Raw genomic sequence first — 22,806 nt, forward strand, 5'->3', positions numbered from 1 at the left:
ACAGTTTTTTACTATCATTTTAAGTATCATATACACTTTCAAAAGTGTGCAATGAAGTTCATTTTCACGTAAAATTCTCTTTTCTGAGCTCTGCAATGGTCTCCATTTCTCTTTGAGCACACGATGTGCTAGGGAATAGGGAAATAGTGAGCCAGAAGGTGAGAAAGCTCAAATGTCCTATGAGTCCTAGCAATCAGATATACTGAACCAAGCAGTGACACCAAGGAATTATACCTATTCTCTCTGCTCTTTCATTTAGAATGCCAAGAAGTGATTTATGCCATATCTAAAATTTTGGTCTCAATCACAATGAAAGAAAAGATCTCTTTCTGACCTCTGAAGAAGCAGCCTCTCTTCTGGGTATATTTTTTTAGGGGAGGGCAAGTAGGGGTCCAACATGTAGTGGATAGAGCATGTTAACCTTGGAAATACCAATATTTGATAAAGATGTGATTCATTTAAACCTTTCTCTCTTTTCACACAGTCCAACTAATGCTTAATGCCTTTTGAAAATGTAAACTTAAGCAACACAATTCCTAGGTTGAATACTGTTTTAATAGAGGCCCCAAACAACCCTGGGGCTGGTTTAAAAAAAATTGCAGATTTAAGGAAGTTTAGAAAATACACATGTTAAGCATTCCTTCTCCTCTTTCCCATAGCATCCTCTCACATCTCAGACTAGCAGGAAAAGATACCAACCAGGACAGTCCTCCACCTTCCCTTCACCTCACCCCAGGCTGCAGGATACAGTGGCTATTCCTGTCCCTTGGGTGAGCCAGAAGCTACCACCTACCGTACTTCAGGAGAGATGAGAGACTACCAGGCCTTACATCTGCCCTGACACAGAGTCCTAAGCCTCCTTGGGTCTCATCATTGGCATTGCTGCTACAATGATGTCTATACATTCAGGCACTGCCATCCAACCTATTCATAAACCCTAAGGAATCCTGGATCTTGCCATCAACCCTGTTACAGCATCCTGAGACCCACCAGGATCCCACAACAAGAATTTTTTTTATGTGCTGTTGGAACAAATTGGAGTGGGAGTTCCTCGAGAGCAGAGACTAGCTCATTGCTTGGCACAAATAAGGCCTTAAATGCTTTTAAGTTCATTCATTCATTGTAGACTGAAGCATAGTATTTTTACTTTTTTATTGTATTGGGTTTTTTCCATGGTTTTTTCCCTTTTGTTCTGTTTCTCTTACAACATGACTAATACAGAAATAAACACAGAAATATGTTTAACATGATTGTATATGTATAACTATCAGATTGCTTGCTGTCTTGGGGAGGAAGAAAGGCTGGGAGAAAAATTTAGAAATTAAAATCTTATTTTAAAAAATGAATGTTGAAAACCACTTTACATGTAATTGGAAAAAATAAAATAGTATTCACAGAAATAAATAAATCCATAATAAACATAGTTTTCCCTCCAGTAAGGACAGCTTTGGTTTTAGCATAACAATTTCTTTTCTGATTCTATCTAGAATTTAATTCAACAAACCTTCATATGAGCAGAGCACTAGGTTTAGGTACTGGGAAAAATTCAAAGTTAGATAAGACACATTCTATCCCTTTTCTAAGATTGCAAATTGTTAAATTCTGGGGGAAAGGAAAAACAAAACAAAAGAAAACTTTGCTAGTCCTGATTTCTATCTACTTTGCTTTTATACCTAGGGGAACACTTACATAAGATTCCTTCACACCGAATATTTAATGGTTTATTAAAATTTACTCATACTATTTCATATTATGTAATTATGGCAACAAAATTAGGCTAATGATTATAAAACTGAAATTATGGCACGGCTCATAAATCAAGGTTTAATGTCAAACTTTGAGTCCAGGGTAACTCCCTTATTTTGCAGGCAACTCGACTCCCCTTTTTGGGAAGACTTGTTTCTCAAGAATTAGTGATCACACAACTTTCATTTTAATTATGCAAAGCTCTTGGGTAACTTTGAAAAATAAGTGACTAATATGCAAGAGCATCATTCCATGTTAATGGGATTCAGTGTAATTCATAAAGTGTTTATTAAGTGCCTGGTACATCCAGGCACTGTGCGTAGAAAAGACAAAAAGATCAAGGCCCTAAAAGTTTATATTCTAGTTGAAAATGATGAACTATACCCAGTCCTATCATTTAAACATAAATGAAACTATTTCAGACCAGAATAATTAGAGTAAATGTGCAACCCTGAAACCCAAAATTTGCTCATCCATATTTTGACTCAAATTTGTAACCATCATAAACACTAGCCAAAATGATGGCAAAAAAGTATCCACACTAAACTTTTCTTTCTATGTAATATCTCTATATAAGGACTCAACTATTATCTCTGTATTTATGAGTACAAAGTTTCAATTTCTGGTTCTGCCCTCCAGTGATTAGACTCTGAATTTAATTGGGCTGGTCCACATACAACAAAATAAGGGTCCTTTGTCAAGAACACACTCAAGCCAGGCACGGTTATTTTGGGTTATACGTCAACATTTTTTGCCTTCTGGAAAATCATATTCCAACTTCTCTCCTCCTTTATAGTGGCAGCTGCTAAATCTTTTGGTATCCTAACAGACTCTCCTAGGTATTTGCATTCTTTCTTTCTGACTGCTTGAAATATTTTTTCTTTGGCCTGGAAGCACTGGATTTTGGCCATAATGTTTCTGAGATTTTTTGGACATGTATTTCAAGAAATCATAAAGGAAAACTTCTCAGCTCTCTTAGGACCACAGGGAAGAGTAAAAATCGAAAGAATCCAATAGGCATGTCCGGAAACAAACTCCAAAATAAAAACCCTCTCTCCCTCCCTCTCCCCCCCCCCAAACATACATATATACATCTAGACACATATCTGTATGTATATATATACTCATATACATATTTTCATATATATTTATATATACATTTATAATTTTTATGTATACACACATATAGTTATATATATATAGCTATAGTTACAATATAAATATATATTGGGAACCAACAAACTTTTAAGAGCCATTCCCTAATCAATAAAGAGCCAAAAGATAAGAATAGGCAGTTTTTTGAGGAAGAAATTCTCTAACTATTGAATTCTGTAGAGAATTCAATTCAACAAACCTTTATAGAACTACTACTATATGTACAAGGCATTACATTTGGATATCAGGAAAAAAACAAAATTTAAATAAGACATAATTCATCCCTTCACTGATGCTGTAATTTGCTAAATTCTAGGGGAAAGGAAAAAGAAAACAAAATAAATTGAAACAAAACAAAACTGTGTTAGTCCTGATTTCCTTTTATTTTGCTTTTTTATCTAGAGGACCATTTGCATAAGATTCATTCACACTGAATATTTAATGGCTAATTAAAATCCACTTATACTATTTTACATTACATAATCATAGCAACAAAATTAGATGAATGATTGTGAATTTAAATTTTGGCATGACTCAAAACAAATCATAATTTAATGTCAAACTGCAACTTCAAGGCCACCCACCTATTTAGCTATATATATATAGATCAACAAGGAAGTTGTCTCCCAAACTCAAACTTTGACATTAAATAGATATAAAACTACCTAACTATATATGCATATATAACTACACATATTTTATATATATATATATATATACATAATTACCAATAACCATATGAAAAAGTTCCAAATCACTAATAACTGGAAAATGCAAATTAAAGCAACTCTGACGTTCTCACACTTACTATGTGGCAAAGTTGATTTAAAAAAAGAAAATAATAAACATTAGAGTAACTTTGGAAACACAGATAAATTAATTCATCATTGATAAAGCTGTAAATAGCCACTCTGGAAAGCAGTTTGGAACTAATCCCCAGAAGTTACCCTTTGAGAAAAATGAAAAGGGCCTATAAGCCTAAAAAACATTTATAGGAGCTCTTTTTTGTGGTGGCAAAGAACTAGGAAATAAAGGGGTGTATGTAAATTGGGGAACAGCTAAACAAATTAGGGTATATTCATGCGATGGAGTACTATTGTGCTGTAAGAAATGACAGGGTTCAGAGAAACCCAGGAAGACTTATTTCTAAATAGAAAGAAGACAAGTTATACAGGAAACTACATGACAAGAAATGTATAGGTATCATAAAAATAACATGAAACAGCAAATTTTTCTACTAATTTTTAAACAAAAATTACAACGAGGTTTGAAAAAAGGCAGCAGCAGCATAGTACAAGCATCATTTGCCTGCAGTCAGGTACTGGCAAGAGTTGTCAGTGAAGAGGTGAGCTTTGAATCCTCCCCAGGATTCTGATGGCAAGGATACCATCACTAAGAAAAGACAAAGAGGCTCTCCTGAGGACTGATGGTGCTCACAGTGCTCCAGCTTAGCAAATGAAATGCAATCACAGGAGCCCAGAGATTAGGGCTGGGGGACACACAGAATCACAGCATTAGTCAGGGGTTCTTAATCCAGGGTAACTATTTCAACATAATTGGTTTCCTCTGTAATCCTATACATTTGATCTTATGCATTTAAATTCATTATTCTGAGAAGGGGTACCTGGGCATCATCAGATTGCCAAAACAGTCCAGGACACACAAAAAGAGTAAAAATGCCTGCTTCATACCTCTTTTTGTGGTAGCAAAGAAATAGAAACTGAGGGGATGCCCATCATTTAGGGAATGGCTGAATAAGGTGTGATATACGAAAGTAATGGGATACTATTGTTTTATAAGAAAGGATGAGCTGGCAGATTTCAGAAAAACCTGGAAAGACTTATATAAACTGATGCTGAGTGAAGTGAGCAGAACCAAGAGAACATTGTATACAGTAATAGCAACATGGTGTGATGATCAACTGTAAATGACTTAGCTATTCTCAGCAATACAATGATCCAAGACAAGTCCAAAAGACTCATGACAGAAAATGCTATCCACATTCAGTGAAAGAACTGATGGAGTCTGAATGCACATTGAAGCATATTATTTTCACTTTTTGCTTTTTTCTTTCTTATCGTTTCCCTCTTTTGTCTTGATACTTCTTTCACAACATGACTAATGTGGAAATATGTTTAACATGACTGTATACATATACCCTATATCAGACTGCCTGCTATCTTGGGGAAGAGGAGGGAAAAAAATTTGGAACTCAAAATCTTTACAAAAATAAATGTTGAAAACTATCTTTACATGTAATTGGAAAAAAATTAAATACTATTTATTAAGGGGGAAAAAAGAATGCCTGTTTTAAAGAGCCATTAGACTGTAAGTTCCTTCTGAACAGCAGGGACAAGTTTTTTTGTTTTGTTTTGGTTTTATTTTTGTCTTTCATTGTATCCAGCTGTAGCACAGTCCACAGCACAATGTCTGGCACATAGTAGGCACTTAGAAATGCTAGATGACTGGCTGACGGATAAGGGTCATTAGAGCTATTTTGTCAACTGGTCTACATTTTACAGATGAGGACTTATCCAAGCTCACCCCAGTGGCAATGGCCTGGATTTGAAGCTAGGTTCTCTCATCAAATCTAATGCACTTTCCACTATACACTGCTTTGTGAATAAAGATAATTAGTTCATGACTTACCTGTGTCCTCTTCTACCCTCCCCCCAGCCCAAAATGAGGCCATGGATAATTAGAGGCAGCTTAGCATATCAATAGAGCTGGTCTCAGATCCAAGAAGTCCTGAGTTTGAAAACTACCTCAGACACAAGACCCTGAACAAGCTCACTCAACCTCTCAGGGCTCCAGGTAATGATAACGTCGTAAACTGTGGAGAAGGTACCAATGCTCACTGTTAGGGAGAGTACTCTCATCCAGGGGTTCCCTAAATAGGGCCAAATCCCCACCCCAGAAATAATCACAAATAATTAATTAAAAGAGTTAAACTACTATACTTCTTAAGGCAGGTATCCTACATATTATTTTGTTATTACTATTAATAATCATAGCAGCTCTCATTTATAAAGTCTTTAACTGACATCAGAAAAGGCAATATGATGGAATGATGATAATGGATACAGAGCTGTGTTCCAAGTCAGGAAGACCTAGGTTCAAATTGGGAATAACCAGACTTTTGTTTGCTTAAAATGATACAAAGTATCTCTATAAAACAGTCGGCTTAAACACTTGGTGCCACAGACCCCTGTGGCACTCTGACAAAGAGAATAACATTTTTAAAAGCATAAAATACACAGGGTAACAGGAGAAACTAATAGAAACTAATTATATTAAAATACAGTTATTAGGATTTTTTTTTAAAAAGAACAAGCTCACAGACTCCAGGTTAAGAACTCTAAAATCAGGAGCTAGCATTACCTGCCATGAAGAGATGTTAGAGGCTGCTTTAATGAGATTAGAGGTTAAACAGTAATAGCCACAGCCGCCATTTTTGTTTGACAGTGCTCACTATTACAACTATCAGGAGAAAACAACAACAAAAAAAATACACACAGGCAAAAAAAAAAGGCAATTATCACTACTTGTAGATGATCTGGCGGTTTGTTAAGAGAACCCCGGAAATACAACTAAAAAATTAATTGAAACAATAATTTCAGTATAGAAGAATAAAAATAATTGCTAGCTTTACACATATTATCTCATTTAAGCCACACAAGAGCTGTGTAAAGTAGATACTACATTATCCCCATTTCATAGACAAAGAACTGAGAAAGACGTTAAGTGACTTGCTTAGTGTCTGAGGTAAGATTTGAACGAAGCGATTTGGAAGGCTCGGGATATTTAGGTATCTGGAGGTCCACCGCTCTATTAATTATAGATAGATAACAAAAATCATTAAGCATACCTAATGTTTCCAGATCCAATATGAGGGAACTACAGACTGCAGTTACTAGTCTGATTATGTATTTCAATATAATTGGTTTCTCCTGTAAAATATAAGTTGTTTGGTTTCCTACTGACTCTAAGCCTATCCATTTGTAATAGGACCGGCATTTTCTTGACATAGCTTCTGATCTAGGGGCATAAATGCTCTCAGTCCCATATGTCTAGAGGCCTCTCAGACTTAGCGAGTGCCTCACATCACTCAAGTTGAATTACCCTGATGACTTAATGACCAGATACATTTCCAGGCAGAAACCAGGGAGAGAAGCCGCATCCCAAGAGGCTAAGCACTACCGTATTCTTGTGGCATATTTTTGCTGTTAGGGCAAAATAAACCTCCTTTCTTAAGCGTATGGTGCTTTGCAAGTGCCAACACTGAGCCTGAACCCGCAACATCATCTAACCATAAAACTATTTTCGGTACTACTAGGGCAGGGTGGGGGTGGGGGTGGAGAACAAGGGAAAAAAAGGGGGGAGAAAGCTACATGATAACTTTATTATATATTTAAAAGGAATAGCAAGTTATACAGAATAGATTTGCAGTTTCACATGCAATCATCTTTTTTTTCTATTCTACTGTTATAGAAATGTTTGTTTTCTTTAAGTTCAGTAAGCTTTTTAAAAGTTAAGTAATTTTAAATTTTTTTAAAAAATTTTGAAAAACAAAATTATCAAAATGAAAAAAAAACAAGTAAAAAAATAAGAAAGATGCTCAGTTAAAGAGATGAGGTACACAGGACCCTGAAGCATCTGGCAGAATGTTTAATAAACACAAGGATGCCAAAACCCCTGGGTAAAGACTCTATTAAGCGAAAATGTCTGGGAAAACTAGAAAGCATTAAATGTGCTTGCCCTTTGACCCAGAGATACTAGTACTAGGTACATACCCAGAGGAAGGCCAAAGACATCCATACAAAAACATTTATAGCAGTACTTTTTGCCATAGCAAAGAACTGGAAACTAAGTAGGTGCTTATCAATTGGGAAATATTTGGACAAATTGTGATGCACAATGTAATGGAATATAATGTGCCATAAGAAATTCAAAATATGATGAATTCAGAGAAACCTGGAAAGACATGTATAAACTGACACAGACTGAAATACGCAGAACCAGGAAAATAATTTATATGGAGACCAAAATAATGTAAAAGAAAAAGCTGTGGAAATACTACAGAACTTTGATCAATGCAGGGACCTGATCCATTCACAGTGGCTGACATACAGTAATAGTCAATCATCACTTCAGAAGACCAATAAAGCATTCCAGCCACCTCTTAACAGAAAGGTGATGAATTAAAAGTGCAGAATGACTCACACATTTTCAGACATGGCCAATAGGTTAATTTCCTTTGCTTGATTATACTTCTTTATTACAAGGAAAAGTTTCTATTGATTGGGGGAGGGGAAGGAATATATTAGTGGATAATGATAGAAATTCCAAAACAAAAGACTATGAATAAAAGATGTGGAAATATATAGAAAACTAAAAGTTAAGAGGGAAACATAAGATGATTTTGTTATAACTATGTTAAATTTCATATAAACGTACAAAGTAAATTGAATATGAGTTTATAATTGCACATACAATCCTCTTTATATATTTTTGTGTTTAAGTCTTAACATAAAAAAGAACAAAAAAGAAAGAAAATTTAGGAAGCAGATAACACTCTGCTGGGGTGACCAAACATTTTAATGTCTTTGTGCCTCAATTTCCCCACATGAAAAATGGAATGAGGGAGACTATAATGTCCTTTCCATAGTTTTAGGTAGAAATAAAGACCTTGGGTTTAATCCCTATGCAGGTCAATTAGTTTGTTATTTTACATATTCTCAGACTGCCCCCATAACTGTGGCCTACCATCTTGTTAATGTATGCCATTTGTTTCAAAGGACATGGGGGAAACGAATGTATATAAATGTGCACAAAATCACCAGTTACCTGAAAAATGACTCATTTGGTATGGCTTATTGCCAGTGAATAAGTAGTATTATCTTTACATGAGGAGGACCATAACATTGTTTTTTCAAAGAAAAATTTATACCACTATTCAGTCTTCAAATGCCTGTGGAGCTGGAAGATTTTTGTAACATTACTATGTATGTTAAGGAAAAGTCTTATGAAACACTACCCCCAGATTAAAAACACATCTTGTGTCCATGAGTTATTATTGATAAATGGGATCACAATAACATGTGCTTCCTTTCGAAATCACAATGGAAATATACTATCATGCTGCTAATGAGGAATCAGTATGACTCACGGCGAGAGATATACCACAGACTGTCATTATGTATGAAGGATGGAGGATGACACAGACTGAAAGCTGTAGAAATTCCCTGAGGTCATCTAGTTCAACTAATTTTACAAATGGGGAAACTGAGGGCCAGATATACAAAGTAATTGGTCAGTTTCACATGGGCAGTAAAAGTAGCCGAGCTAGGATGCAGACCGAGGTTTCCTGATGCCAAGTCCTGGACTTTTCCTACTTGATATTCTTTATGACAGTCTGTTTATTATACTTACACTTTAAATATTAATCCACTCATTTTTTGTGATTTAAAAAAAATTCTGAACCTCATCCTTCATGTATATGAAGTATCATTCCTCTTATTTATGATTATTGATAATGTTATAGTGATAGTGTTCAGTATTTTCAGTTGTGTCTGACTCTCTGTGACTCCATTCAGGGTTTTCTTGGCCAAGATACTGGAGTAGTTTGCCATTTCCTTCTCCAGCTCATTTTACAGATGAGGAAACTGAGGCAAACAGAGTTAAGTGACTCGCTCAGGTTCACACAACTAGTAAGTGTCTGAGGCCAGATTTGAACTCAGGAAGATGAGTCTTCTTGACTCCAGGCCCAGCATTCTATCCACTGCTCCCCCTAGTCACCCAAAAAAACCACATGTACTTCTTATAAACAGTACTTTAATATCTTTCAATAAACTTCCCAAATGGCCTATCACTTCTTTCATGCAGTATGGCTACATGGTCTATTTCCTTTCTGTCAAAGTGCATGATATTTGACAAACTTAAGTATGACCTGATCTCACAGTTATACAGACAGGTCCATAGTACATCTATCTTAAACAGTCATTGCAAATGGACAATGAATTGGGCCCAGAATTGTAGGAAGAGAGCAAGATGGATTACATTTAGGAGCTTGTCAATACTTTCAACAAAGCCAAGTTTCTCATGGAAAAAAAAATCCTATTTTTAACAGCCATATTCTTCTTATAATGCTATGTGGCTATAAATCATAGAGAACTAGAATTTTTGAAGAATCAAAATCGTGGGCCATTCAAAGGGCAATGGAAAAAAAACCAACATGGCGGCCATACAGAGGCTGCTGCACATGGAGACTGTTGAATCAAGAGCACAAAGCATCAAAGATGTCAGAGAGACATGGCCAGAAAAAGATTGTAGCATAACAGACTTCATGCCAGAAGGGCCTTCGGAGGCCAAATAGTCTAACCCCTTCCTTTTGCAGGTAAGGAAACTGAGGTCCAAAGTCCCACTGGTAGTAAGCGGCAAAGCCAGGATTTGAATCCTCTGACTCCAAATGCAGAATTCTTCAGATACATATAATTTCAGGAAACCTAAAGGAAAACCACTGTACACTCCCAACCCTTGCACAGGATACAACAAAGCATCACACAGGATGAGGAGTGGTTGGATAATGACAAACACTAGCAGAAGGAAAATCTACACTGATGAGGCCACAGACCCATTTATTCTTCTATGCTCCTATGCTCCTTTTATTCCTGGACACATGTATAGAATAACCTTCATAATCAAATTTAGATTACATGAATCTATAAGAAGATATTTTCAATTCACTCCAAAAAACATACTCTCTGACACAAATCAAGAATGTATAAAATCCCTCAGACAATTGACACACTTACTAGCTGTGTGACCTTGGGCAAGTCACTTAATCCCAATTGCCCTGCCTTCCCCCCTCAAAAAAAATGTACAAAAACCACCCAAAGGAGACCAATGTCATTAAATAGGATCAAGAAATCTCTTAAGACATCATCTGATGTATTCCTTTTCATTTAAATAACTGAATCACATATGTCACATTTCTTTCCTTCCACCAGGAGCTAATGCTCTGCCCTTGGAGCTAACATAACTTGCAGAATAATAATTTGTTATTCTATAGGCAGAAAAAGTGTATTTTAAAGAAACAAAGATAATAAGTTCTAAGAAATGTTCATTCTTATAAGGTTTCCATAGAAAGAATTTGCATTAAATTATACTTCCCTGTTGAGCCTTCAAATAGAACCTCTATCCTAAACTGAGTTAAATGTAGTTGCCAGTAGTTATTTATTCTACAAGCTTCCATTTTCATTTAATGAGCATTATAAAGGGCTGTTCAGGCTCACTGAAACAGCACTTTAACATGAGATGATTTCTGCACACTAAACATTCCATAACCCTTCCTTTCACTGAATAACTTCCAATCTGTTATGCTCTCATTTGCCTGGCTGCAATGGATAAGAACACTTTTATAAGATCCTAAGGAAAAAAGTGTCTTAGCTCAAGCAAAATAAGAAAACAGTTCCACTTGAAAAATTTGTATTTTTTCTCCCCCATTTACTCCCAACAGCCCTCTAAAGAAAAGAATAACTTTGATTAAAGGATGTCTGTTTTCTATTAATTATGTGGTGGTAAGAAAATTTTACCAAAATGTTCTTTCAGAGTTAAGCTACTGTGGTTAAAAAGTAGCAAACACCATTAAGATTTACGACACAGAATTAACCATCCGAAACATCTGAATTCCTATCCTAATGCTTGGCTGTCTAGATTAGTGAATGAATGAATGAATGGAAACTTACCTAGCCCACTCTAACTAACCCCAGACTAGACCATGCTCCACATCCCATCTAGTCATCCACACCTAGCCATCTTGCTATCTTCCCTGACCCCAGAGAGGTGTTGTTTCCCCAGCAGCAGTGTGACACATGTTAACCATTTCATAATTTCTTTCTTATTTATTCATTCATTCACTTGGGGAAAGCACAAAGGCATAATAGAAAGATTGCTGGGTTTGGTATTTAGGATCTGGGGTAGAATTCTACCTTTGCCATTTCCCTGGGTAATTGGCAAATCCTTCACCCTACTTAAGTCTTGGATTCTTCATCTGTATAATAAAAGAGGCTAAACTAGATGGCTTTAGAGGTCCCTTCCAGTTCTAAATCCATGGTATTACCTCTAGAAACCTTTTTATTGAAATGGATTTCTTTGTATTGTGAAAAACCTTAATGGCACTTACTCCCAGATTCCTTTGCTAAAATGATGTCTGCTTTTAATAAACTCAGGAATATACCAATTCATAAAAAGGGAGATCTATACTCTCCTCTCCCCAAAAAAGTTTCAAAAAGATCAAGTGGAAAAAAATGTATCATTTTGGAATAGTACTACTGCAGATTCAAGGTCTCTAGGCATCTGTTAACACCTATGTGTTGAAATCAACTATCAAAAGGGGCTTAAAAATAAATGTCACACTGACATTAGGACTTGTAGATAGATATATACAAAGTTCTAATGCCTTCTCTGAGTGTAATGAAAATTTAGGTATTTGAAAGAGGGGAGAAAGCAAACACAGAATATGAAGACCCTGAAGCTGATAAAGCAGCTCCACAGCCTTCTGACAGTAAGTGATCCATCTATACTTGCTTTCTAGAAAAAACAGGCTTAAGAAATCAAGTGAGAGAAATACATGAAATATGCCACAAGCATTTCCTTTGCTAGTAAACAAGGAGGATGTTCTGAGGGAAAACAGCCCTGTAAAAACCCCTGGCCACAACAGACATGCAAAGAGTGTTTGGATTGTGCCAATAATGAAGACGTATGAGACTGCCATCTCTGCCACCACTTAACCTCTTTTAAAAATTGCCTAAATTGCAGACTTGTCCTTTGAGAGCTCCCCAGCTCTGCAACTGAGCACGGCCATCCCTCCTTCCTGCTTCCAAAAGTCTTTCTGATCACCCAATCCAGCAGCAATTCATTCTTCATCCCCTTTAACCTTTCTCTAATTTTTGGCACTGCTGCCTGCCCCTACTCCCTTTCCTTCTGCATAATCTTCCCCATAGGACTGGAGGACCTTCCTTTTGTCCCTTTTGCTTCCCTTTGCCTCTGTCACTGGCTGTCTCCTCATTCTCTTTTAGGACTCTTAAGGACTGTGCAGCAGGGCCCTCTTCTCTTCTCATTTAGTATTCTTTCCCTTTGCAAGCCGATTCACTCCTACAGTTTTGATAGATCAGACAAGGTCTGTGCCTGTCCTTGTGCACAGTACTTGGGGAGACAAGGCTTGAAACAAATAAAATGGTGCCCGCCCTCAAGAAGAAAGCATATACAAATCCAAGTACTGCAAAGTGAATACTGTAGAAGGCAACTTTCAGAGGAAGAAACTGGCACCTGGGTGGGGAATCAGAAGAGGCTGCAATTAGGAAGGGACACTTGGGCTGCTAACTTTTTAAGGTCTAAGGTTAATGGAAGATCTTCCCCACTCATCAATAGGCCTCACGTGGAGCCCATTAAGGGAAGCTTGCCTGCTTGTAGGAAGGCTGACACACCTTTTGTTAATTTCTAATTAGGCACTGAGCCTATTAGCTGAAAGAGTATATATTCTGAGAAGTGAGCTTTTGCTTTGGGGGCTCCCTTATGAGAAAGATGTTGTGATTCCCTGGTCAAGACTCTTAGTGGCTGTATGTTCAGAGCTCCCCGACTGCTGAGAGGTAAAGGCTCTCTTGATTCAGTGGTGGATGTAAAGCTTTGATTCAGGGAGTAGAGGCCCATCTGTTGGTCTTTGTTTCTCTTCTCTGTATTTTTTTCTGTTTAATTAAAGAAGATTGTTGACCCCTGAAACAGCTGTCTTTCCTCAGTAAAGCAGATAAAAGAACCTGCATTAGCAACCATCCTGGGTATGCCAGTGTGGTTACTGTTACTCAAGGAAATAGATTCTAAGAGATGGAGGTGAGGAGGGAGTGAATTCCATGAATGGGGGGCAGACAGCACAAAGACAAGGAGAGAAGGGAAATGGAGTGTCTTGTATGAGAAGCAGCAAGAAGGCAAGATTAGCTGGATCTTAAAGAATGAAAAAATAAGTATAATAAATCTGGAAGGGCAAGTGAGGTATATTGTGAAGGCTTTTTAAAGACTTTCTACTTGATGCATAATAGGGAACCATTGGAGTTTACTGAGGAGGGGACTGACATCATCAGACTCATGACTTAGAAAAATTACTTTGGCAGTTCTGTAAAGGAGGGATTAGAGACTTGAGACAGGGAGGCCAAGATGAAGACTCTTCTAATTATCCAGGTTCTAGGTAATAGCAATGTGGTTCCAGGTTACAGCAACATGAGTGCAGAGAAGGGGATGTTTGCAAGAAAGATTGTAGAGGTATTAAAAAGATTTGACAACTGAGTGGACATGTAGGTAAGGAAGAGCAAAGAGTCAGTGAAAATACAAAGGTTTTCATAACCCCACGATCGGCCACCATCATTTTTTTCAGCCTTCTCTCATACTACTCCCATCCCCAATGTTCTCCATGCTAAAGTAAAACTGGGCTATTTGCTGCCCCATTAAAAGTCCAATGATTTCCTACCTCTAGGCCTCTGCTATACCCAAAATTCCCCACCCTCCTTTGGAATTTCTAACTGATAATTTAATGCCTAACTCAACTGCCACTTCCTCCAAGAAATCTTCCATGATTCTAGCCATGCCTTCTCCATCATTTCACACAGCACTCTACACTTATATTTTGTAATGAATTTGTGTTATATCTCCCTATAGACTATTAATGTCATGAAGGTGAGAATCAGATCATTTCTAGCACTTAGTAAATATTGTTTAACTGAACAACAAAGCCAAGGATATAGTTTAAGGTGAACTGTTCCATTTCCTTTAACTTAAACAGAGATAAATATAAAATCAAGCTTCCAGAGGTGGCACTGGAAAAGAAAAACAGTTCAGCTACCACCTTGAAGATGAGCCATTTTCAATTCCTGAAAGGTTGGTGGGAAAACAGGAACACTAACACACTGGGGTGTCAGTGCAATTGCATTGTTGGTGGAACTGCAGAATGATCCAATCAGTCCAAAAAAACAATTTGGAACTATGTTGAAAGTCAATACACTATACATGCCCCTTGACATGGTAATATGACTATTAAGCACACACCCCAAAGAAGACAGAAGGGCAAAAATATTTATAGCAGCATTTTTTGTTGAAGCAAAGAAAATGAGAAATAGAGTAGGTGCCCATTAAGTCGGGAATGGCTGAGCAAAATAAGAATAAATGGAATGCAATATTGTTTCAGCATCAGAAATGACCATTTCTCTGCAATACAATTAGTGTTCCCTAAAAAGTAACAAAGCTGTCCCCGGGACTTGATTGGCCCTACCTCCCTTAATACAGCTTCCTGGTCAGCAAAAGACATACAAAGTTCCAATCACATGGAGTCAGGGGCCCTCAAAGTCAGGGGATGTCTTAAGATCTGCTGGATCTGCCATGATGACCAAATGTGTTTCTACATGGAGATAAGAGGTCCAGAAAAGCTAAGTGCCACTGTATCCTTCTTCCACAAACACCCTTTTGTTTCAATGACTTGTGAGTGCCTTATTTTGTCCCATCATCTAACTGGGACTAACAAAATAGAGGCTTCAGGCCTCTTCTAACAGAAGCCTATTGAGAGAACCTTGATAAAATTTGTATGACTTCAGCACTCTGATGTACACAGTGATCAATCCTAACTTGTTTGCCCACGATGGTGCTGGCATTGCTGGTGGCCCCTTTTCCTTTTGTCTAAGGACTTCTGACTTTTTTTCAGTTCTACAATTAAAGTCATCCAGTCCATAAACATTTATTAAGTACTTACTATGTGCCAGGCACTATGCTAAGTGCTGTGGATACAAAGAAAGGTAAAAACCAATCCTTATTTCTGTGGAGCTCAGAGTCTGATGGGGAAAAAAACCAATGCAGCTTCTCACTAATGGCTGCCTCTCTTCTTGGCAGAAGAGGAGGTAATGGACTAGACGTGCAAAATGAGTTACATATATACACACATATACATATACAAACACATACATATATATGTGTACACACACATACATATCCAGACTTGGTCAATTATTTACTTGGTTATACTTATTTGTTGGGGGGAAGACAGGAGTTAGTTGGTGGTAAGGTACAAAAAAGAAAGTCAATTAATAAAACACTTAAAAATACACAGAAGAAAAAAGTAGTTCAGAATGGGCCACATACAAGATAATTCATATATGATCCTCTTTCTTATTCTTTATATATTGTACACAGGCAATCACACTTCATGAAACTTACGTGAAAAACTAGGTTTATAACAAAAGAAATGAACCTGAATGTAGAACCCTAAGTGAGTGCAAAGGCAAATTAGGTCAGCTCAGGGGAACTCCATCCTTGACGTGTTCAGGGCCTCCCGCATACTCTGGATCCAGTGTTTCTAAAAAATATGGCAACTCAAAAAGACAAGTTCAGGGGACTCCTGAACCTTCCTTAAGAATATTGAAATGCTTATGTTTCTTAGTTGCTTAGTTCATGATAAACAAAATTTTCCTTTTTAATGAAGTTTCTCTTTCCTCAAAAAGAACAGAACAGTATCGCAGCTCTGGAGTTTAGAAGGGACGGCAAAGACCACCTTAGTCAGGGGTTCTTAACCTTTTTTGTGTCGTGGACTCAGGAAGTCTGGCAAAGTCTACAGAATCCCTGTTGGAGCCATCATATTTATGTAACAGTTATCTATATAGCAAGTTTGCAAAGAAAGCACTTTTTACAAATATCAACCTATTTTATCGTCACAACACTGTGAGTTGGATGCTGTTATTATCCCCACTTTAGAAAACTAAGCAAGACTCTGAGAAAGACAGACGTTAAGTAATTCCCTGAGGTCACATGACTAGTGTCTAAGGTGGGATTCAAAATCCAAGCAGAGTGCTCTATCTACCTTATCACCTAGGGTTACAAGGGAAACCAATTATATTGAAATAATAATAATTATTATTACATTTTGTAAAAGAACAAGTTCAAGGAACCCTGGTTAATAATGCCTGATGTAGTCCTACCCGCTCATTTTTATAGTTGAGGAAACCCATGCTTATGGAGATTAAGTCATTTGCCCATGACCAAGCAGGTAGTAAAATTCACAGGCATGATCTGGCCTTACTTCCTCTCATTCTAGTCAATGCTCCCTCTCCTACTCCAGGAAAGTCCTTGGTCTCTACCTAGCAGACTTCATTCACTGACAGAAACAAACAAGGCAGGACAGGATAGAACAGGATATGTAGTTTGCAGACAACTGGCACTGCACAGATAGGAATCTCCCAGATGTTTTTATTCTCCCCTCAGACCTGGAATGTTGGAATCACTCCACCAGCTACTCCCTCCCCCATTTCTCCCCTCCTACAGACAATACGGTAGATTTGACAGTAACCAAGGAGGTAACAAAGTTTAACTTCATTAAGCGTTCTGTATTAATACTGAACTAACAAAAACATATCTCCTCTATCTGGTTCCTTACTAAAGAGGGAAAATAATTTTTGGCTAATTATAATTTTTTTTTTAATTTTTAGTTTACAACACTCAGTTCCACAAGTTTTTAAGTTCCAAATTTTCTCTCCCTCCTCTCACCCCCAAGATGTCATGTAATCTGACATAGGTTCTACATATACCTTTGCATTAAACTTATTTACATAATAGTCAAGTTGTAAAGAAGAATCATAACCAATGGAATGAATCATGAGAAAGAAGAAAAGAAACCAAAAAAGAAGGAAAAAAAAAGAAAGGGAAAATAATTTTTATTAGTACAAAGGGTGTTTACTCTATGTTCCCAGTGGGACTACTGCTGGGAGAATGGGGAATCTCAAAGTATTTCATCTTCTTCTTCCCACCCTACCTAATCTGACCAACACCCTCTCTGCCTTTGCCCTTTCCCTCTTCCTGCTCTGCTTTGTGCAGGAGGGTGGGTGGGAAGGGAAGAGGGGAGAGAATTTGGAACTCAAAGTTTTAAAAACAGATGTTCAAAAACAAAAAAAAAAGTTTTTGCATGCAACTAGAAAATAAGATACACAGGCAACGGGGCGTAGAAATTTATCTTGCCCTACAAGAAAGAAAGGGAAAAGGGGATGGGAGGGGAGTGGGGTGATAGAGGGGAGGGCTGACTGGGGAACAGGGCAACCAGAATATATGCCATCTTGGAGTGGGGGGGAGGGTAGAAATGGGGAGAAAATTTGTAATTCAAACTCTTGTGAAAATCAATGCTGAAAACTGAGCTCATGCCAGCCACAGAGTTCAATGAGTATGCCCAAGAAACACCAGTTGTCTCATGAGTAGAAAAGGTCCAATTACTACCACTTTAAATCAATCATTGGTTAGATTTTTGCAAACTTCAAAAATGCACTCATTTAAAAATAAGACTTTTCAATGGAAAAATATGGTCAATGGAAACGAATAGGCAGCATTTCTTCCCTCTTAAAAATCCAAGCTACATGCAATATGCTCCAAATCACTAAGAATTAGAAAACTGCAAATTAAAGCAACTCTGAGGTTATCTTCAGATTGGTAAAGGTAACCAACAAAAAGGAGACAGTGTCAGAAGGATTGTGGGAAAACAGGAACACAGATACATGGTGGAGCTGTAAATCAGTCCCATCATTCTGGGGGAAAAAATTAGAACTATGCCCCCACAGTTACTAAACTGTGCAAATCCTATGACCCAGAGATACCACTCCTAGGCCTATACCCCAAAGAGGTCAAAGAGAGGAAAAGATCCTACATGTATAAAAATATTTGTAGTGGTCACTGTTTATAGTGATAAAGAACTGCAAACTAAATGCGTGCCCCTCAACTGAGGAATGGCTGAACTAATTATAGTATATAAATATAAGGAATGTTATAAGAAGTGATCTGTAGGAAATGGAGACAGTTTCAGGGAAGCCTGGGAAACATGTATAAAATAATGCAGAGTGAACAGAACCAAGAGGACATTTTATACTACAGCAGTATAAAAAATGAAGACTTTTGCAAGACTTAAGAACTCTGATCAACACAATAGGCCATGATTCCAGAGGGCTGAAGAATGCAACCCATCTACGGACAAAATTTTTTTTAAAAACGATGGCCCTAATATACAGAATTTTGGACAATGTCAATATAGAACTTTGTTTTGCTTGACTATGCATATCTGTAAGGAGAGTTTGGTTTTTTCTTTGTTTCTTTTTGTTTTTCCCCAGTGAGGGGATATGGTAGGGGAAGAAAAATAAATACTTCGTAATTGAAAAAATGTAATTACAAAATTTTAAATGAGAGGCAATTTTAAAAGCAAGAGTTTTTTTTTTATTGTGGTTTAAATGGTATAATTGGTCATTAAACCAAAACTGGATCAATTTAAATTCCCTTATCCAAAAATATTTACCTTGTGGATCACCTTACACACTAAACCAAACCAAAGAAACAAACTATACCCAAGACATAGCATCTATAGCAGAGGTGCTGAACCTGGGGTCTGTGGACTTGTTTTTTAGTATTTTGATAACCTCATTTCAATACAATTAACTCCCCTTATAATCCTGTGTACTTTACTTTATGCATTGAAAAATATTATTGTGAAAAATGATTCATAGGATTTGCCAGACTGCAAAAGGTGTCCGTGCCATACACAAAAACACTAAGAACCCCTCATCTAAAAGGGTCTCAGATACAGTACATCTTTAACAATGGGAGGAGGCTGAAAAGAATTACTCAGGGTCACTGAAGGGCAGGGTTGAGAGATGCGGCTTCCCCCTCCCACCACATATTTGTACCAGGAACCAGGCAAGAGTTTGATGCCCGGTCTTAACAACTTTCCCTTAGGCTACTGAAAATGGGCTATTTTGCTAAAGAAATTATACCAAATACACCTGAATTTCTAGCAATCTGTTCAAATGGACCAATTGAGGAAAATGGTCCACGAAGGGAAACATACAACAAAGGGCTGGATGAAATTATCTTAAAAGTCCCTTACAGCTTGCTAGCTGTAAATACTGCGTCCCGCTTTCCCTTACCCAACCTCCTGATTTCCTTGAAATCAGGGACTATTTCATTTGTCTTTGTACCTTGAGCACCTTTCCTGACATAAAGCCCGAACTAATTAAGCAAATGTCAAAATTGTGCACAGTCTTGTTTCCATATCATTTCATTTAGCATGGTTTTATCAAATGTTATTTATGAAACTTTGGAAACAGCAAATTGGGAGCACAAGTACAGGATGAGGGAAAGCTAAGCTTAAAACTCGAGCAGAGAAAGTAAAAAAAAAAAAAAACAAAACCACCATCGACAACTCAGTGAATCTACAGAAAAACATGTACATTGTGAAAATAAAACCAGATGTTATAATTTTCCATCACATAACCACTGCAATCTAAGAACGTACCCTCAAACTTCTGGAAATACATCATCAGGAATTTGGGCAATCACAAACGCTTACTGAACTACTTATTTCAGAATGTTTGTTTTTTTTTTTTTACGATAGTTTTGCTCCACCACTTACAACACACCCTAACCTGCATAGATAAAAATAAAAATCCTGGTAATCTGTTCCCAAACCGCCTCAGCCCACTGGTCTTGAAGTCCTACATTTTGTTTAGGTCTCCACCTCGAAAACAAACCCAGTTGCCCCATTTTGTCCCGTAAACAGAACAGAGACTCCTCTGAACCCGAGCTAACTCTGTATGAAGTCACCGCGTTTGTTGTTTCAAACATGCAATTAAAAGAAAATGACACAGACAATCCAGGAGATTAGCTGGCGAAGTGTGGAGGTGTAGATCCTATGGATAACGCCCATGCAGGCGGTATTCCTGCAAGTCTATCCCCCAGCAGGCGATCGGATTTCCAGTCCCATCCCCCTCGGCTCTCCTTCCCCGGCCCCTTCTGCATCCCGATCCAGCAGGGTATCTCTGCGGGAGTTTCGGAACTTGGAGCTAACTCGAAACCCTTTCCCGTTTTCTCTAGTGCCGCAAAATGCCATAAACCCCAGGGAAGGGGAGGAGAGGGGGGTGGGGGGGGGATCCCGCTCTCTTTCGAAGGTCCGAGGCAAAGAAAAAGAAAAAAGGCACTGGGGCGCCGTGGCCGCGTCGTTCTGCCTCTGTCCTCGGCGACCACCTCCTCGGGAGGCCGCTAGTCTGCCACCCCCGCGATCCTTTACGGGAAGCAGAAGTAGCGGGGCCCCCAGGGGTGTAGACCCCGCGCTTCGGGTGCTGGGGGGCTGCGGAAGGCCGGGCCCGGCTCTCCCCGCTCCCCCGCAGCATCCCTGTCCTCCATCGCACAGTCCCCAACTCTATGCCCGTATCTGCTCCAGTGGGATAAGAAACTTGCCATCACCACCACCACCACCACTTCGCCCCACCCCCACCCACGAAAGCCATCCTCCCTTCCCCCCTCGCTTCCCCCTCCTCCATCCCCACCTCTCTCCCCCTTCTCCCCTCAGTTCCGAGGGCCAGGAAAAGTTCCTTCCAGCCGGGCAGCCCAAGGGGCGAATCCTGGCGGCAGAGATGGCCCCGGGAGGAAGGAGGGAGCGGAGAAGGAAAGAGTGGGGGGCTTCTCCTTCCATGCGTAGATGAGGACGCTGAAGCCCAGGAAGTTGGGTAACTTGCCCCAGTTCCGGGATGGGGTGGGGGGGGGATTTAATATCGGTCACTTACCAACGCGTCAAAGGACGCTGTGCAGCGGCCCGAGAGCGGGGAGACCGAGGGCTCCGCCGCCCGGCGGGGAGGGGGCGGTGCGGGCGGGGGGCGGCTGCAGGCGATCAGGAGAGGAGCCCGGGGAGGGGGAGCAGCGGAACAGCATCTCCTTCTCCTCCCCTAAGTGGACGCGGAGGGCGCTGCCCTGGGTCCCGCCGGCCGCTGCTGCTACGGCCCCGCGGTGCAGCGCGGAGCCCAAGCTGGCTGTCCAGGGGCCCCCAGTGCCCGCATCGGGGCCAGCCCCAGGCGCCGCCGCCGCCGCCCTCGACCCCGCCCCGCTGTCACTCAGCCGAGCACGCCCAGACTCTGGGGAGCCCCGCCCCGCCTCCTGGGTCCCAGCCGGGCCCGGCCCTTGCCTCCCTCCCGGGAGTTCCGAGGCGTCCCCTCAGGGGCGCGGGGAGCGCGCTGGAGACCCGGTCCTAGCTTCATGCCTGGGGGGGGGGGGTGCGTAGACCTAGCCCGTGCCTTCCGCCTCCCTCTGGACGGAGCTATGGCCCATCCATCAGGCGGGATGTTCCCTAAAACTCACCTCTGTCCCTCCGCTCACCTGTAAATGGGGGCTCTGGAGCAGCGATCAAGGTCCCTGCGATTCTGTGATCTCCAGGACGAGCCTCCGAGTGCTAGGGGTGGGTGGGACACCCGACATGTCCTGGGGGCGGGCGGCTACTGGGGCACTAGATGGAGCCGTGGGAAGGAGACGCAAAGGACGAGGTAAGGGAAGAAGCTGGAGTTTAAATCTCCACCAAGAAAATCGAGAGACCGAAACAATCCACAAAACATTTATTTAGTACCTGCTAAGTGCCCTCAAAGACCAAAATAAGACCGTCTCCGCTCCCTGGGAAGTTAGTATTCTATCAGGGGGATCCAGCACCTTCCCAGGTAGGTACATACAGGTGTACAGGGGGCATGGAGCATGCTCAGATTGACACTTCCTGGTGGGTTACACAAAGTATGAACAGATATCCCCTGCCTGCTTCCAGTGTGAGTTCTGGGGGCCTGCTTCCGGCCTTGTTTGATCCGGGAGGAGGTTTCATTGAGAGAAGACATAGATCCCCCTCGCTGGGAGCTGAACTGGAATTGCTGATGACTTGGGAAATAAAATAGCTAAAGGACCTCGGCTTCTCTTACTTTCTTGCAAAGCAAGAAGGGGCAATTGCCCTGTCTTCCCACGGACCCCATTGGACAAGAACACACCTCTGATTTGTGTCTTTATTGACTTTAGGCATGAGTATCCCATGGTGTATGT

The 22,806-nt window shown here is 39.7% G+C and overlaps 1 protein-coding gene across 1 annotated transcript in view; it reads right to left on the reverse strand.

Moving 5' to 3' along the window:
* PTPN13 (protein tyrosine phosphatase non-receptor type 13) overlaps positions 1–21,598 on the reverse strand; it is a 206,378-nt gene extending 184,780 nt beyond the window's left edge. Inside the window, exon 1 of the mRNA XM_036763757.1 lies at positions 21,522–21,598. The gene's annotated coding sequence lies outside the window, so the exon portion shown is untranslated. The remainder of the gene's footprint in view (positions 1–21,521) is intronic.
* Positions 21,599–22,806: the final 1,208 nt, after the last annotated feature.

This window comes from Trichosurus vulpecula, chromosome 6 (assembly GCF_011100635.1).
Source record: "Trichosurus vulpecula isolate mTriVul1 chromosome 6, mTriVul1.pri, whole genome shotgun sequence".
NCBI classification, from domain to species: Eukaryota; Metazoa; Chordata; class Mammalia; order Diprotodontia; family Phalangeridae; genus Trichosurus; species Trichosurus vulpecula.